The 17,811-nt window shown below is 41.5% G+C and overlaps 1 long non-coding RNA gene across 2 annotated transcripts; it reads left to right on the top strand.

Moving 5' to 3' along the window:
- The first annotated feature begins 925 nt into the window (after positions 1-925).
- On the top strand, positions 926-17,477 carry LOC114604532 (uncharacterized). Of its 2 annotated transcripts, none has more exons than XR_013394176.1 (3): positions 926-979; positions 11,754-11,918; positions 17,354-17,477. It is a non-coding gene; the product is annotated as an uncharacterized LOC114604532 (long non-coding RNA). The 2 variants fall into 2 exon arrangements; XR_013394175.1 differs by lacking the exon at positions 926-979 and adding an exon at positions 10,780-10,861.
- The last annotated feature ends 334 nt before the right edge of the window (positions 17,478-17,811 follow it).

The following is a 17,811-nucleotide window of genomic DNA, read 5'->3' on the forward strand; positions in this document are numbered from 1 at the left end:
AATGCCAGTAGTTTAAAGTGCTCAAAATATTTGATTAGTAGAGTTTGGTTAAAGCTACGATGTAGTCATTAGACTTTGCAAAAAGCCTTTTTTTTAAGTGTACATTTCATGATGGAATACGTTTCGGCATTCTGGTCTCTCGATTAGAGTGAAACTTTGGAACCAAATCTCCCCACAATTCTTAACTTTTATTATGACCCATTTTGCACATCACAAAGTACAGTGGTACCTCGGGTTAAGTACTTAATTCATTCTGGAGGTCCCTACTTAACCTGAAACTGTTCTTAACCTGAAGCACCACTTTAGCTAATGGGGCCTCCTGCTGCCGCCGCACCGCCACAGCACGATTTCTGCTCTCATCCTGAAGCAAAGTTCTTAACCTGAAGCACTATTTCTGGGTTAGCGGAGTCTGTAACCTGAAGCGTATGTAACCTGAAGTGTATGTAACCCGAGGTACCACTGTATTGGCTCACACTTTTGCAAAATGACAAGAATATAAAACGTACACATATAAAAGATAGAAGAAGTGCCCAGCCAAATCAGGATTGGTCCACACTTCTGCTTGTCCTGTGCCTAGAAAGCACAGGTCTGAGTGGTTTTAGTTGAGATTCCTGCATTGGGGGGGGGGGGGTTGGACCAGATAACCCACAGGGTCCCTTCCAACTCTACAATTCAATGATTCTGTGATTCCTGTTGCCCTGCTCTTTTCCCCAGGGAAAATCTGTTCTTTGGTGCTAAATTGGAGCAAACATCAATCTGGAGAAAACCTGAATTGCGGTTTGCTCCAATTGGGTGCTAAAGAGCAGTTTTCCATGGGGGGAAGCAGTGGGACAAGAGGTGTGGGATGTTAGCATCCCAAATGCCTATGTAAAAGGTTAATTGCAAGAACTGTAGAACTCTGTGATGTCATGTGCCAGTGGCAGTTACGGCTGTTGGTAGACTTATGGCAGTTAGTAGAAGAGTCTTAACAGAAAAGCAGGTATGTTCTGTTGTGCTGTTGTCTGCCTCAGCGTCAGTATCAGTTAGTCTCTAATAGTTTAATCTATGTAACATGTTTTAGTATCACCTACCTGCATTGTATATTTAATCGGCAACTGCCAAGTAAAAGTTATAATGTTAAACTTTAAACTGAGAGTGTCTTGCGTGGTTTTTCTAGGTGGAAAAAAAAAGAACTAAGTAAAGGGTCAAACTAGTAAGTCTCCCGCATACTCTGCAGATGGGAACTAGAGTTTAATTTCCACAAGAGGAAGTGTGGTCAAGCCCTCAGATAGCTGCTCCTCCACACTTATTTGCCAACCAATGCCTGAAGTATAGGTAAAGGTAAAGGTACCCCTGCCTGTACGGGGCAGTCTTGCCAGACTCCAGGGTTGTGCGCTCATCTCACTCTATAGGCCGGGAGCCAGCGCTGTCCACAGACACTTCCGGGTCACGTGGCTAGCGTGACAAGCTGCATCTGGCGAGCCAGCGCAGCACACGGAACGCCGTTTACCTTCCCGCTGGTAAGCGGTCCCTATTTATCTACTTGCACCTGGAGGTGCTTTCGAACTGCTAGGTTGGCAGGCGCTGGGACCAAACGACGGGAGCGCACCCCGCCGCGGGGATTCAAACCGCCGACCATGCGATTGGCAAGTCCGAGGTGCTGAGGTTTTACCCACAGTGCCACCCGCGTCCCGCCTGATGTATAGAAGTGGTCAAATCTTTCTGTGAATAACAGGAATACAGCATGAACTATATGTTCACATTTAATGATGAATTACCCTCCTCCCAGTGGATTAGATGATGAATTTCTGCAGCGATGTTACTTAAAAGCTTTCTTACATGCACAGATGGTGCAAACCTGCCATACCTAGACCAGCTGCTGGTATCGCTAATGTTGAATACCACTCATGGGGTGTGGTGTACTAGTACTATACTAAGTACTAATGTACAACCCTTCGATGCAAACACATGAAAGTTGCTTACGGTTTGCATCGCCTAGCCTCAAAAAAATGGATATTGTGGAGTTGGAAAAGGTTCAGAAAAGGGCAACCCAAATGGAAAGATCTGTTTATGTGGTTGCCACCTAGTGGCCAAAAGTAAAAAGTGTTTCTAGAGGGGAAAGTTGCAGCTGAGCATAATTGGGGCATAATTATGTTCAGATCACAGAATCATAGCATTGGGAGGGATCATCTAGTCCAGAGCTTTCCAAACTGTGTGTTGTGACATGTTAGTGTCTCGGCTGCAGTGTGTAGGTGTGCCGAGCTCCCAGCGCTCCTTCCAGGGCTGGTCTGCTAGTAAAACTGAATTACTGTTGCGAAATGATGCACATCTAAAAAGTGTGTCACCAACATAAAAAGTTTAGAAAGCTCTGATCTAGTCCAACGCCCTGCAATGTAGGGATATGCAGCTGCCCTATACGGGGAACAAACCTGCAACCTTGGCATTATTAGCACCACCCTCTAACCAATCAAGCTATCCAGGATTAGGAGCGCTGCCAAGATGGATGCCAGTCTAAAAACTGCATAACAGAAACTAGGAAATAAAACCAGTTATTGCTCATTTTACGGGTGTAGCTTGCATACATTATAAAAATAAGAGGGTGGAGAAACTACCCTGTGAGAGAAAGTTACAGCATTTGGGGTTCTTTTAATATAGAAGGAAAAGTAAAGAAGAAGCTACATGACAGAAGGGTATAAAAGTATGTGTGACCTGGAGAAAGTGGATCGGGAGAAGTTTGTCTCTGACTCTCATAACGTTAGAACTCGTAGACGTCCAATGAAGTTGAATGTTGGAAGATTTTGGACCAACAAAAGTGTTTCTTTACAGAGTGCATAGTGTGGCATTGATGACCACCATTCTGGATGGCTTTGAAAGAGACTTATACAAATTAATGGAGGATAAGGCTATCAATGAGTACTAGCCACAATGGCTATGGCCTGCCTCCACTGTAGGATGCAGGATACTTCTGAATAACAGTTGCTAGAAACAGCAGGAGGGGATAGGAGAGTGTAGGAGGATGGCACATCATGATATGGCTAAGCATTCTGAGATATTAGTGCGGTAGAGAAGAAGAACGCAACACAGGCATGTGTAACATGTAGTTCCATTCACAAAGCATGCCTCAAGTCTAGGAGCTTTTAGCATACTGTTGCTTTAACTCAAATCTTGCCATCTGATTAGATAAGCCAACCAGTTTACAGTGTATTTTCCTGTGAATATATGTGTAAGGAATATTAAAAAAAAAAATACAGATCCCAAGGCAACAAGAACAGAAAATGTGCATTTCTGTTAATAGCATGGATGCAATTATTATGGTTTTTATCATTAAGCAGTGCTAAACCTCATACATATTCAGCTTCTCTCTTTATAAATAAAAATTCCATGTACATTGACTTCAAGCACTCTGCATAATGAATGAAAGTTTCAAGAAGTCAGAAACCCGTACTGTTAATTAGGTAAATGTTATATTGAAAGATAGGAAGGATCGAGGATGTAATTGTCTTCTTGGTCTTCTTATAATTCAGCTTACTACCATTTTGCATGTATGTATCAAATAATATATTTTTTAAAGGTTTTGGGGTGTCACTTTACAGCTGTATTTATCTTCATGTAGATGTGATTTTTATATCATGTAAATGAGCATTGAAATGGTAGCTGTATGGATGCTCAAAGGATTCTTAACTGTCAGGACTCTTAACTAACTCCAGCTCCCAGGATTCTTTGCAGGAAGCCATGACTGTTTAAAGTGTCATCATAGTGCTTTAAATATATAATGCAGATGAGGAGAGAATCAAAGAAAGAAGGAGCAAGACAAAAATTAAGATGGGAGAAGAAAGTGGGCAGGCAATGAAGACTTGGGGAAGTCTAGACTATTGGCCATGGAGCCAATGCAACATAGACTTGCTATGTCAGATACATAGCATGTCAACAAGGGGCCAAAGAGAGACCAGGACTTCTTGATTTGAACTAATCAGCCAGTTCCCCAATTGCATATTTCTAGCCCGCATTGAAATGCTGATTAATTTGGACTCCCTTCAGCCACAATACAAAGTCTAATACTGTGACTTCTGATAGTTGGATACAATCATACAGCAATGTATGGGAATCTTTGAGCCATAAAGGGATTGCTAAAACAGCCACACATGTTATCTGTCTCAAAAAAAATTCCTGCCTAAGAAAAATTGATGAAAGATCTTTAAAGCAGACTCCAGGGAAGTGTTATGGAAAGCAAAGCCATCAGAATCCTCAAATTATTATTCTGATCTTGATTCCAAGTGAACTGGCAGCAGCCTTAAAAGAAACGCAGATAATCATTGGGTATTTAAACCTCTATTAGACAAGAACAAATTTAAACATTCAGTGAAGCTTTCCGGGTGTTAGAAAAACCACATACTATTTGTCACACGTGAACCATTTTCTAAAGAAAAGTTTTATTATTTTGTTATGTTTCTTTAGAATACACACACACACACACACCCCTCCTGTCTCTGCCTTTTTGCTCCTTCTACTACTAGATTTTCCTCATTTGAAATTCCAGCTCAAGTCAGAGCTATGACCCTGCTCAGCATCTCAAGGATTTGCCTCTAGCCATAATTATACTCACCTTTGCGCTCTCTGCACTTTGCCAAGCGACAACAGCTATAAAATTATCAAGGGGAGGGGAGGAAATCAACAGCATTTTTAAGGGTCACCAAAACAGGTTACAAGTTTGTCCATTGACATTTCCCTCCTGGAAAAGTCAGGGCAGGAGGTCAAAAACATGGCTGACTAACAAGACAGAAGTCAGGAAAAAGGTTATGTGAATAGTAGCATCAGCTGTTAATAATGCAACAGAAAAAAAGCACATTTTTGGACAAGCAATGGAAGGAAACCATACCAAGAAAAGTGGAAAGATGCAAGGGTCATCCAAGAAATTACTACGTAATGTTGCAAGAGAAATTACTGGACTGTAAAAGAGACGGGTCTGTTGGTTAAATATCAGACCAGGATTTGGTAGTTTGTCATACATATATACACATAGATATACATATAGATAGCATTCTATTGGATATGAAGAAAACCAGCCTTTTTAATGAATGTCCAAGATGTCAGTCTTACACTCAAGGAAGTCTGGCAGCTCATTGTAGTCAGGATTACCCTGGATCATGAGTAGATTTGCAGAACATGTTCCCTAGGGCCAAGTTGTTACAGAGACATCTCAAGGAGATGTTCAGGGTTAGGGTGCACATATAATAGAGCAAAAACATATCAGGGAAACGGTCCCAAGAGGATAAAGGTCAAAGAGGCAAGTCCAGACTCCAGAGCAACTGGCTGGTTCTAGGTGAAGCACTGAACAAGGCAAAGGATAAAGAAGTCAAACAGCTTCCAAGGTAACAAAGTCAGAATCAGGGCTGGTGGCAGGATCCACAGGGCCAGCAGATCCACTCTCCAAGGAATGCATCACCCGCTGCTGCTGCTGCTGCTGCTGCTGCCTAGTGGCCAGAATATCTAACAGACAGAGGACATCTTTGCTCATTGCAACAAAATTTGGGGGGTGGACAGGACTGCAAGTGGATCCTGCTGCTTCTTATAGCATTTCTGCTGTAAGAAACATACAGGGTCACAAACCAGCTTGCCAGAAGTGATGGGTTTTGTGTATGTGTGTTTGACCTTGATGCTTAGAGTCAATGGGCACCAAGCATAGCTGGGATAATAGGCCTGGATAAAAATATAGTCCAGATGCAATGAAGCTTTACTGTTGGACCTTTGGGAATTATTGCTATTCTACACTTAAGGATATCATTTGGTGCAGGATCATTGATTACATAAAGAGGCAGGAACATAATTAGAGCAGGATGACCAAAAATAGAGGCAAGCCTGTCCTGGAACTTATTTCTAAGGAGGTATATATAGGACTACATTGTTAGGACTGGACTGCAAATCTCTTTAAATGCAATGTAAGGTTTATGATGTACCTGTGAATTGTAGTTTCGTAAGGATAGGGACTTGGGTGGCGCTGTGGGTTAAACCGCAGAGCCTAGGGGTTGCCGATCAGAAGGTCAGCAGTTCGAATCCCCGCAGTGGGGTGAGCTCCTGTTGCTCGGTCCCTGCTCCTGACAACCTAGCAGTTCGAAAGCATGCAGTGCAAGTAGATAAGCAGGTACCGCTCCGGCGGGAAGGTAAACAGCGTTTCCGTGTGCTGCTCTGGTTCGCCAGAAGTGGCTTAGTCATGCTGGCCACATGACCCGCAAGCTGTACGCCGGCTCCCTTGGCCAATAAAGTGAGATGAGTGCCGCAACCCCAGAGTCGTCCGCAACTGGACCTAACGGTCGGGGTCCCTTTACCTTTACCTAAGGATAGTAAAGTCAGAATTCTGTTTGTAAGCCCCAAGGCCTCATAAAACTACAGTTTCAAATTTCTTTTGGGGGGTGATGATAATTAATGCAATATGAAGACAAGATCCATGTGGGTAAATGAGCTGCATGCCAAGGAGCTGCCATTGCCCATCGTTCCCTGATGGGTTCTATATCCACAGGCACAAACATCTCCCCCTTCACATTGTGTGGTGTTCACTTCAGCAGATCCCACTACACAAGCAGCAAGCATTTTTGCTGCATAAAATGTAAATCTTCCTCCTCATCTTCCCGAATAACGAAGAGTTATCTAGTGATTCTTAAACGGCTAATTCCTTTTTGCTGTTCCGTTTTCTAAATTTAGTAGCTGTTCACCAAAGCAATGAAATATTGCCAATGCCAAAGCTTAATATTCATGACTTGGGTATTTTGTTATGCTCTTCACCATTTTTATGCAGTATGATGAATATTTTAAAATGCTGGAAATCAAATATTTATCTCAACATAAACAACAAACCAGCAACAAAAAGCACTAATTATTCCACGTTTCATTTATTCCTTCTGTGTTGTCTTTCATCCTAGTAGATGCCCATTTAAAAAAAAAAAAGTCTGTGAAGCTGTAAACTTCAAGCTGCATGACCCAAATGTGGCAGAGCTCAAAGGGGCTTTCGCAAGCACACATCTGTGTAAACTAATTTGAGCCATTGTTCTATGGAAGGGATAAAAGGAGCAGGGTGATGGATGGATGGGAGAGAGGTCTGGTTCACATGGCAAAAATCCATAGGGCTCCACAGGAAGGGGCAGGGCAGGTCATGAATAACCTTGATTCCCATTCAAATCCTCCTCACTATTAGCATTAAGCTTCCATCTGGACTGCAGTAAAATGGAACTGGCACCAGCGATTGCTAAACTCCCAGCATCATTAGGAGGGATTGAAGGCATATGGACAAGATAACCAATGGCTTTGCAGCTAGTGATGTTGCTCCATGCTCCTTCAGCCTGATCCCAAAATCATTCAAGTGAAAATTAACTTCCTCTCATCTGGCCACCAGGAGAAAAAGAAATAGGAAGAAGCAAGGGAAGAGAGGGAAGAAGATGATTTCCTTGTGAGGAAATGGCTATATTGTTAATCAGAGCAATTTAGGTACAGGCTGAGGGGTTTAACTGAAATAAATGTTTTCTAGAGGGGGAGATTCACCTTAGAGTACAAATATGTGAGGCAGAAAAGAGACAAAACATGAAAGATGCAACAGAAGGACAGAGTTCCCTGACGGCTCCTTTTCCCAGTCTAGAAACGCCAAAGGGTTGAAGTATCAAAGCATTTACCTAGTAATTGTGTGTATTCTCCATGGGTGGCAGGAGCCAGGCCCTGAGCAAGGTCTGCATCAGACAACTGACAGATTGTCTCCACGAGAGAAGCAAATGATGGCCTTATCAGAGATGCTCAGGCACTGAACAAATTCAATCTCCCCTGCACTTCTCTTCAAGCTACACCTCCACCTACAGACATCCATCTTGAGTGTATGAGGGCTGGTTGCAGGGAACAAAAGAACTCACAACAAAGGAGCCAAAGAGATGATGGGCCTTTTCTCCCCCTCAATATGTCAAAACACTTGAATTATATCAGCAACCAATCCTAAGACTCAAAGGGGGTGGGGGAATTCTTACTTGCCGAAGAAGCTGAGCATAAATTAGAGCAAATGCAGAAAAATATGTTAAATGTTACGGCAGAAAAAGTAGCTGCATGTGTGTCCGTCCAAATAGCCTGTGTCTAGTAAGGCAATATATTTCCTACAAAAGTTCCTGCTGCAGCAAATAAGTTAGTTTGAGATGCCCAAGGGCTCCGTTGCTTTATTTAGGCAGCCTTATTGTGTCTCTGTGTAAATATACACATTGTGTGTGTGCCCGCACACTGCCTATTGAATTTTTTATTCTTTCAGAAACTAAATGGAGCTTTTGTTATCATAACGATTACTTGGTTTCATAACATAAGCAATCTGGGTGATCAGAGAAAAGTTCTTCCTTTAGAAACAAAGGGATTTCTTTGTATCAGGAACAGGATATACCTAGCATGATTAGGACGGTGGATTGTGGCGTGACTGCTAATTGCAGGGTGCATTTTTAGCCAAGCATTGCTATTTCTTCTTTCTTTTTTGTAATTTTAAAAATTAGTTTTACAATATGCTCCCAATATTAGCCAAATTATAACAATGACCAATTAATTCCCAAATTATACAATTATCAAAATGCCATTCAACTTCCAATTAATACATCTTAGTTAAAGTGGCTCCCCACATGGTGGTTTGGGTGCATTTCCGATCTTATATCACTGTGTTCCATAATCTTAATTAATATCAGTTACATTTCAGTTATAATAATAATCCCTTAGTCAACAACTACATAATTAATGATTTCCATTTGTGATGTTATAATATATAAATTTATAAAGCTTCAAGCGAGGAACTCAAACTATTATCGTTATTCTGCCATGTGTGTAAAAACTGTTACATCCATGGAGATTCCTCCTGTCCATATATGGTGTTGTCTCTTTCACTTCCCTGCTATTGTTTTTTCCCATAATAGCTTGGGGCGGAACTGAATCTTGAAGTTTCTCAGAAGTCTTATCTCTCCGTCCCTTGCATCTGTGTCTTGGAACAGGCGACAGTCTGTTAGAAACCATTCTGTCTCACTAGTAAAACATTTAGCAGATCTTTGTCATTCTCCCCTTAGCCTAGGAATAGATAGATAATTTTCAAATGTGCTGATGGTTTAACACTCCTTTCCAACTCCCAGAATCTCTGCAGCATTCTTATCACAGCCCCAAAATTCTTTTAATTCCAGCTAGAGATTTATGGCCCAATTAAACCTTATCTTAGATTACATTCCGTCAGTAGCACAAACAAATCTCAGTCTCTTTTTCCTTGTCTGTTGTATTTAAACGGAGGTGAGGGGAATTACGGTACTCTGTCTTTCCACTCTGTCTTTCCAACATAGTCATACTTGAGCTTCCCCTTCCCCCTCCTTTCTTCATTTCAGATCACAAGCAGTTTCCATTTTTGCGTGTTAATATTACTCCAACATCCCTTCCTCACTTGTAAATATTTTTTTGTCTTGCATTCCAGAGAGGGGTTGCTGAACCATAAATATATAAATGAAACTTAAAATAAAATAAAATGGCCTTCCCTCTCCCCAACTGACTCTCACGCTGAAGAAAATCTTATCTCAATTCAAACCTTTGATTCATGTAGCCGATATGTTCCGCAGTATATTGTTGCAAACCTTTTCCATCACACGACGGTATATTAAAGCCAATTAAAAATCCAATTAAAAGGAGAACCTTTACTTCTTAATGGTGGCGTAGGAGGGTTTTTGCCATGCAAATTGTTTTTCTACTCAGCGCCTACCTGCCTCCCACATTCCATGCCAGAGCGAGAGCTAGGTACCAAGATGAACTGCGAGTGAAGCCCATTCCCCCTGTCCCTGGGAGGAATTTGCAAGGGTGATTTACCCTCTGTCATCCTTGTTTTTCATTTGCCGGTGATCCCCCGCTATCATGGGGGCTGCCTCCATTAAGGCAGGCTGGACCGGAAGCCAAGCATTGATATCTCCTGGTGGCCTTCATTTCTTTGGTGGAAGTGATCAGACAAAATTGTTTGTGTAACTATAAGCTTCCAAGCATGCCCATAGTAAGCAATGGTATTTCAGAAATAACCCCAAGAAAGAGGATGCCCCTAAATCCTCCTTAGTGCCAAATTCTTATGCCTTACTTCACAAATGCCACATTAATTCAAGTTAATAAAATAAGAAGAGCTAATCAGATCAGACTAAAGGTTCATCTGTTCCAGCAACCTGTTCTTCCCATAGATGCTCATAGGAAGCCTGCATGAAGGAAGCAATTCCCAACCAAGCTTTATGAGGAACAGTTGAAGAAGTTGGGTGTTTAGCCTGGTAAAGAGGAGACTGAAAGGAGAGAGGACAGACACCTTCAGATATCTAAAGGGCTGTCACATACAGGATTTGAGCAAGCTGTTTCCCCCTGCTTTGGAGACTAGGACCCGAACCAATGGCTTCTAGTTATAAGAAAGGAGATTCCAACGAAATGTCGGGAAGAACTTTCTGACAGTAAAAGCTGTTTGACAGTGAAATGGACTCCCACGAGAGCTGGTAGACTCTCCTTACTTGCTGGTTTTCAAGCAGAGGTTGGATGGCCATAATAATAATAATATTAATTTTTTTGTACCCCGCCCATCTGACTGGGTTGCCCTAACCACTCTGGGCAGCTTCCACATATATAAAAACATGATAAAACATTAAACCTTAAAAAGCTTTCCTATACAGGGCTGCCTCCTATGTCTTCTAAAGGTTATATAGTTACTCATCTCCTTGACATCTGATGGTAGGGTGTTCCACAGGGCAGGCGCCACTACCGAGAAGGCCCTCTGCCTGGTTCACTGTAGGTTCTCTTTTCGCAGTAAGGGAACCACCAGAAGGCCCTTGGTGCTGGATCTTAGTGTCCAGGCTGAACAACAAGGGTGGAGAAACACCTTCAGGTAAGTATGCTCTAGTTGAAATTGCTGCATTGCAGAGGTTGGGCTAGATAACCCTCAGCGTCCCTTCCAACTCTACTGTGTGTTTTGTTTTGTTTTGTTTTGTTTTGTTTTGTTTTGTTTTGTTTTTACATTGCAAACTGATGAAGAAATGTGGATAACTGAACTGTAGATGGGAAAAACGAGGAGCGGAAAGAAGCCAAAATTCACCCATCTCTCTAGTCAACAGCTTTATGAAACTCCAAGTAAACAATTGCTGCAAGATCACCCATATTACCATTGTTAATTGGCACTCACACTTCCTCTAAAAGGAGCCAGATATGACTTCGCTTTACAGAAAAAACACCTCCCACAACAGTGCTCTACTTCATGATAAAGTCCTGGGGGGTAAGATTTACAGGAAGTTGACAAGCTTCAGAAAGTGATCAGGCATGTCGGAGGACCCACAGCATGCCAAGTTATTGCCACGAAACTGAACAGTCTTTGTTGGTTTCCGATAAATGAGCTTAGGTGAAGATTTCTTTAACTTGCCATATAATGCTTGAATAGGGCCAAGCACAGCAGGATATAATACCCCACTTTTATTTATTTATTTAGCGCCAAGAAAGACTCCCAGGGTGGCTTTACATACATTCACTTAAAACAAGGCAGTCCCTACCCTCTCAGGGCTTGCAATCTAAAACCATAACGATATCCTTTATCATTTCCTGCCTTCAGTTAAGGATATCACCTTCACTCAAACAATGTGCAAAGATATTTGCATTTCAAACATTTTAGCTCTGTTTGGTTTTAAATATTTGATTATATGTGACAGTAAAGCAAGGATCAACACGTTGTATTACTTTGTATTTTAACGTTTCCCTGACTTTTTCATATTGTTTTCTGTACATTACAGTGGGGATGGGGAACCTGAGGCCCTCCCCAGATGTTGAACCGCATTGCCCAACCTTCCTGAGGGACCATTGACTATGCTGGATGGAGCTGATGGGAGCTGGAGGACCACAGGTTTCTCATCACATCATTACAGGTTATACATTTTCCTCAGCACAGAGATTCCCAGGTGTGTTGGAAAACAATGTCCAGTTTAAAGATATCAGAATCCTCCCCACTCAAATTCCCAATGTGAATGAACCAGACTGTCTCTATTCTGTACAAGGAATTCAGGTGCATGCCAGAACTTAAGGTTTGCACAATGAGAGTGGATTGAAGTGCTCTGTTACCCTTGTGCAACAAATCCAGTTTTTAAAAAATGACTTTTTGCAGTTAGGAAAGTGATGGGGAAATGCACTGAAAAAAGCATGGGATGAATGAAAAAGTAATAGTAAAAAATGTAGATATCCCGCAAGCAAATCTGGATGGATGCAGGATAAATGCTCCTTGTTGTATAACCACCCTGTAAACAAATCAGAATGAATGCTCAATAAAAACTAAGCATAGTCTAACCCCTGCAAAAACATTGTGCAAGGAAATCAGGATGTATTCTGAATTAACATGTTTGCAGAAGCCCCTACAAATATTGGATACCCCTCTTCTTGCCATATGAAATTCTCTCCACACCACTGGAAAGGAGCAATTGTTTTCCTGATCTGATGCCCTTGGTTGTAAGAAGAAATAAACGTTCTATGTAGTTTTTTCCCTAGAACAGCAATTACCGGAAAAGGAAAGAGGCAATAATCCCTTCCCTGAAAACCCTCCCTGCAACAACACTTTCTCACTTCCTGCTGCTGACACTGCTGTTTATTTACTGAAACTACTTGCATGCAGATGGGCAATATGAACAATAAGATCTAGTCCTGGAAAGATGCTCTGGAGGTGGCTTTCCATTTGACTGGGTGGTGAAAATGGGAAGATCAGATGCAAAATTAGTTCACATGGCATTTGGCACCGATGCATGAGCAGTCTCAAAGTGAAATAATGATTGACTTTCTGATCATTTGTTTGAAAAAATACTCTGACTGCAACTTCTTTGTGTGGCGTCAGAGGCTGTTCCTGAAGCTTCCCCTTAATTTGGGGAAATAGTGAGACCTAAAATAGTTAGGTGGCAACATAACACCTTTAGGTTTGGGCACCAAAACAGCATTTGCCATCCTAATGGCCACTATCAGGAGAGAGACAGGGAAATGAGACCCTTTTGGTTCTCCTTGACCTCTCAGTAGCTTTTGACACTATTGACCATGGTGTTCTTCTGGAGTAAGACAAGAAGGTAGGAGTTGGATATACCACATTACAGTTTCCACTCCTACCTGCAAGGTCGCTGCCAGAAAAAATTGTTGGAAATTGTTGGAAACTGCTAGGAAATTGTTGATTGGCTCCATGGCTTTGGGGCTGGGGCATCCCACAAGGGTCTATTCTGCCTCCTACACTATTTAACATCCACATGAATCTGTTGGGAACTGTCACTCAAAGACCTGAATCATGGTGTCATCAGTACGTTGATGACACCAAGCTCTCTATCTCCATTGAATAGGAATCAAGGAACCTGTGATGTTGTTGGATAGATGTCCGGAGGTAGTGATGGACTGAATAGGGGCCAATAAACTGAGGCTGAATCCTGATAAGATGGAAGTGGTGTGGGTGGGTTGCTTCTGTGTCCAGAAATTAGGTGTGCAGCCTGTTCTGGGAGGAGTGGCACTTCCCCTGAAGTAACAGGACTGGGATTACTCCTGCATTCCAACTTGTCACTGGGGTCTCAAGTGGCTTCTGTGGGTAAGTTGGTCAAAAGGGAATCTCCTGAAGCCATACTGAACACAAACAACCCATTCAGTGTTTTGGATCCTGGAATGTATGCAGGTTTCTAGTAAATTCACTTTAGGGAGATGTGAAATTAATTGCAGTACCTTTCAATGGTTTAAAAACATCAGAAAAAAATTAACCTCAGATCTAGCTACTTATATGGTTCACTGGTTTTATTAGAGCCAGCCAGGCTGTTCTGGCATCTGGCTCTTAATCAAGGTCATGCCCCACACATGCATAGAGACCACCTTCTTTCAAAGCTAATAAGACATTGTAGGCTACACATGAAAACACAGCACTGTGCCACTATCTGCTTTATGCAGCCATTTGTTGTCACCAACCCACAATGCACACCTCGGCAAAACCTATTTTGGCAAATGCAACAGTAGTAGAACAGCTATGGAAAGTGATGGAAGAGGGGGCATTAGCTTTTAATTTAAAGTTTATGACACAGAAAATTTTAATTGCAGTTAAATGGACTATTAACATTTATCACCATAATTGTTCTGCAACCCATGACCCAAGACAGTCTCATGATATTAAGAGACTTGGACAAAAATTACCTGTTAAATGGGAGAGGAGACAATCATATATTTTATTTTATTTTTATTTTTTATTGAAGTCAGTTCCCCAGCTTTTGTCTATTAGTCATGCCAGCATCTGGTAGGGTGCACCTTTCTGTCCTTAAGTGGTACTTGTATAAATGAGGTCCAGCAAAAGCGAAAAGTTTTGGGGCAGGAAAGGTGTCATTGTGGCGAAATTTTGAAATCGCAGAATAACATGGAGCTGCTACCAGTACATTTCTTCCAGAGTGCATGAAGAAAAGGAGGTCTACTTTGCTAGATGTTTGAGGGTGGGTGGGATCCAATAGGCTCCAGATCATCTTTGAACCAGATTTTCTCATTAGATCCATACCAGACTTAGCAAAACCTGCTCAGTGCCTTCAAAGTTTTCTTTCTGTCATGTGACAGCATACCAAGCCTCACTAAGTACAATCCCAAGGCATGGATTGATGACAATATGTAACTGAGTTAGACCATTAGCACCTGGCCTCAGCTCTAGCCAACAAGAGAAGGGAGGGGGTTCAGCTTTCTGCATGCATTCTGAGTTTTGCCAGAGTCTGCAGAGCTTTTTACCAAGAAGCGGATAGTTCTGGAATTCAGAACCAAATCTAGTCAAGTTTGAAACTAAGTGCTCAAGGGTGCTCTACATTCAGGCACTAGAGTTAACTATAACAAATTGCAAAACATTGTGATCTCTCTTTCTCTCTCTCTCTCTGAATTCAGTATTTCTGTTTTAATTTACACTTATAACTGGAAATACCTTCAGTTCATTCAGGTGCTATAGTCCCTTGGAAGTTACTTCTATAGTATGGATCAGGATTTGACAACTGGCAGACCAATCTCTAGATGTCTTGAACAGTAATTCCTTATTTTGTTACCTTCACGTGACACCTTAATTGACACATGCTCATAGTATCTCATCATCTGTTACAGATACTAGTTCTTTTGGCTGGGGTAACCCAGTCAGATAGGCGGAGTACAAATAATAAAATTGTTGTTGTTGTTGTTTTGCATCACTGGCCACAAACCATATGAAGGCAGGCTGGGAGCTGCAGAAACATTATGCCTTGGGCTGTGTTCAGGATGGCCACGTACACATGACCAAAAATAGAAGACAAATGAGGACACAGATTCGCATAACACTGGAATTAGGCAATATTTATGTAGAGATAGAATTCTAGAACCAATTTCTAGAGAACTTATTTAAATCTCACTGAAGGCAAGCAAATTAATTTGCCATTCAAATCAAAATTAACCCAAATAAAATAAATGCCTCAGTTACTTAGGACCACACTTCGAGATCACCCCACGTCCAGATGACCCAGTCATCCCCTCTTCAGTTAATTTACTCTCCATTTATTTCCCACCTAGAACCCTGCTCAAAAACCAAGTCTCCTTTAATAAATTACCATTATTCATCACTGCCCCCACATGTATTAAATTTAATTAACTTTCTTAAAAATAAAGGCAACCACCTCCCAGCCAGCTTGCAACAGCAGACAAAAAGATATTTCTGAACAGCGCTGGAACTATCAGGCATTATCTTCCAGAATGGACCGTCTATCTAGGCTTAATAGTGTTGACCAATATGGTGACTATACCTTATATACCCTATATCTTATATCTATACCCTGTATCTTAGCATATCTTAGCCCTTAAGCACTTTACATTCCCAGTGTTTTATGAATACCAAAAGCATGTACTTCAAGTCCTTGGAGCTATCAATCACGGAAGAAGCCCTAATACATTCAAACATCACATTACTGTAACTGGAAAAAAGAAAAATTACTACCTGTGTTCAACAAACACCATCCCCAGAGGATAAATATAACTTTGTGAAGAGCCAGGGTAAAGAGGCTTGAATATCCCCTTTATCTGATTATTAGGTAGTACTGTAACTCCCCAAACCTTTCAAGGGATCCTAGATAGTTGTTACAGGTTAGCTGTCAAACATCATGCCATATATTCTTCATTGCTGGCTAGGAAACAGAGACATCTGGTTTCAAGGAAATACTTTTGACATGTAATCTAGAGGTTCACTCAAAATCAGTTAAGAATAGCACTTTCACAATCTACAGCATGCAAGTGATCATTATTCCTCCTCTTTTGTGATGATTAGAAAATTAATTATGAGTCAAGAGCTGCCTCATCTACAGTTAGCATTTGAGCAACTGGGGCCAAAGGCCTGGTGCTACCTGACATTAGTTGCTCAAGTACTTAGATAAGCAAAAAACAAAACACTTTTCTGGTATGAGGTTGCTGGCCTACTCCTTAAACCAGATTCACATGTGCCAAATCCTGTCAAAGCCATGTCATGAAATGTGACATTCTCTTCAGGTAGTCTCTTCCTACTTTTTTGCTTTTACCTTTTGCTGGTCAATAGGGGACAGACGTGCTTTGTCAAAGATTCTGAAAAAATATGATTGCTTGTTTATTACCTTAGCCCGTTGGGCTAAGGCAGGGGTAGGGAACCTAAGGCCCGTGGGCCAGATGCGGCCCAGTCACCTTCTCAATCTGGCCCATGGACGGTCCAGGAATCAGCATGTTTTTACATGAGTAGAAGGTGTCCTTTTATTTAAAATGCATCTCTGGGTTATTTGTGGGGCATAGGAATTTGTTCTTTTTTTTCTTTTCAAAATATAGTCTGGCCCCACACATGGTCTGAGGGACAGTGGACCAGCCCACAGCTGAAAAAGGTTGCTGACCCCTGGATGAAGGTATTTAGGGATATCTTGTGGAGTGGGTTCTAAGGACAAGCAGGACTTGACACACCTTCAGCCTGGTAAAAATACTGTTTTCCACTCCAACTGCAATGTCATAAACCAGAATATCAAAGTTATCAGCACACATTAAGAACAAACTGATGGTAAAAATTACTAGATCTATACAATTCTTTTGTCAGAACAAAAATTAAGACAATTCAGAGCCTCCTTGGAAGAAAAGGCTGTTATGTCAGTAATGCCCCCTGCCTTGAAATCGATACCTACTTCTTCCAGTCAGCCATGTTCTTCTATTAAAATCAACTTTAAAATTCAAAGTAGAAAGTTCCTAAAGGAAAATTTCCCCATGAAATATTGATATAAACAACGAAAACAAAACTCTTTAACATTTTCATTATTTATATCCCTGCCATTTTTCTTTTTACAAATGGTGGATAATTGCCATGTATTTCATGTCTCTTTTATCAATCACTTCTCAGCAATGACTTTCAAACAGTAAATGCAATAGGTCTTAAAACCAATAGAAGAACAAGCCAGGAACCAAAAAGACATAGATCAGCAACTGGCAATCTTCCTGGCAGATATATTGAGAGCACAGTCTTTTGTGCTCTTTTGTCCTTCCACGTTCTGTAGAAATTAAAGGAGTTGAAACAGATTCACAAATTTACAACTTTGGACAACAGAAGAGTAAGTATTACAATTTATGCAACTTTTTTGGTCTATCGTGCCCTGGATCTGCACACCAGAGCCAGAGATATTTCATGGGTCAATTCATCCAGTCAACAGGCAGCTGCGTCCTTAGTCTGTACCCCACAGTAGCAAGTCCCCAGCCACTACGACCATCTTTCTCCTCCTCCTCCTGTAAGGGATGAATTGAGTCACCTGTAGTCTTTACGGGTCTTCCTTCCCATCTACTGTAGCCTGCTGCTGCCCTCTT

The sequence above is a fragment of the Podarcis muralis genome, chromosome 9, assembly GCF_964188315.1.
Source record: "Podarcis muralis chromosome 9, rPodMur119.hap1.1, whole genome shotgun sequence".
NCBI lineage: Eukaryota > Metazoa > Chordata > Lepidosauria > Squamata > Lacertidae > Podarcis > Podarcis muralis.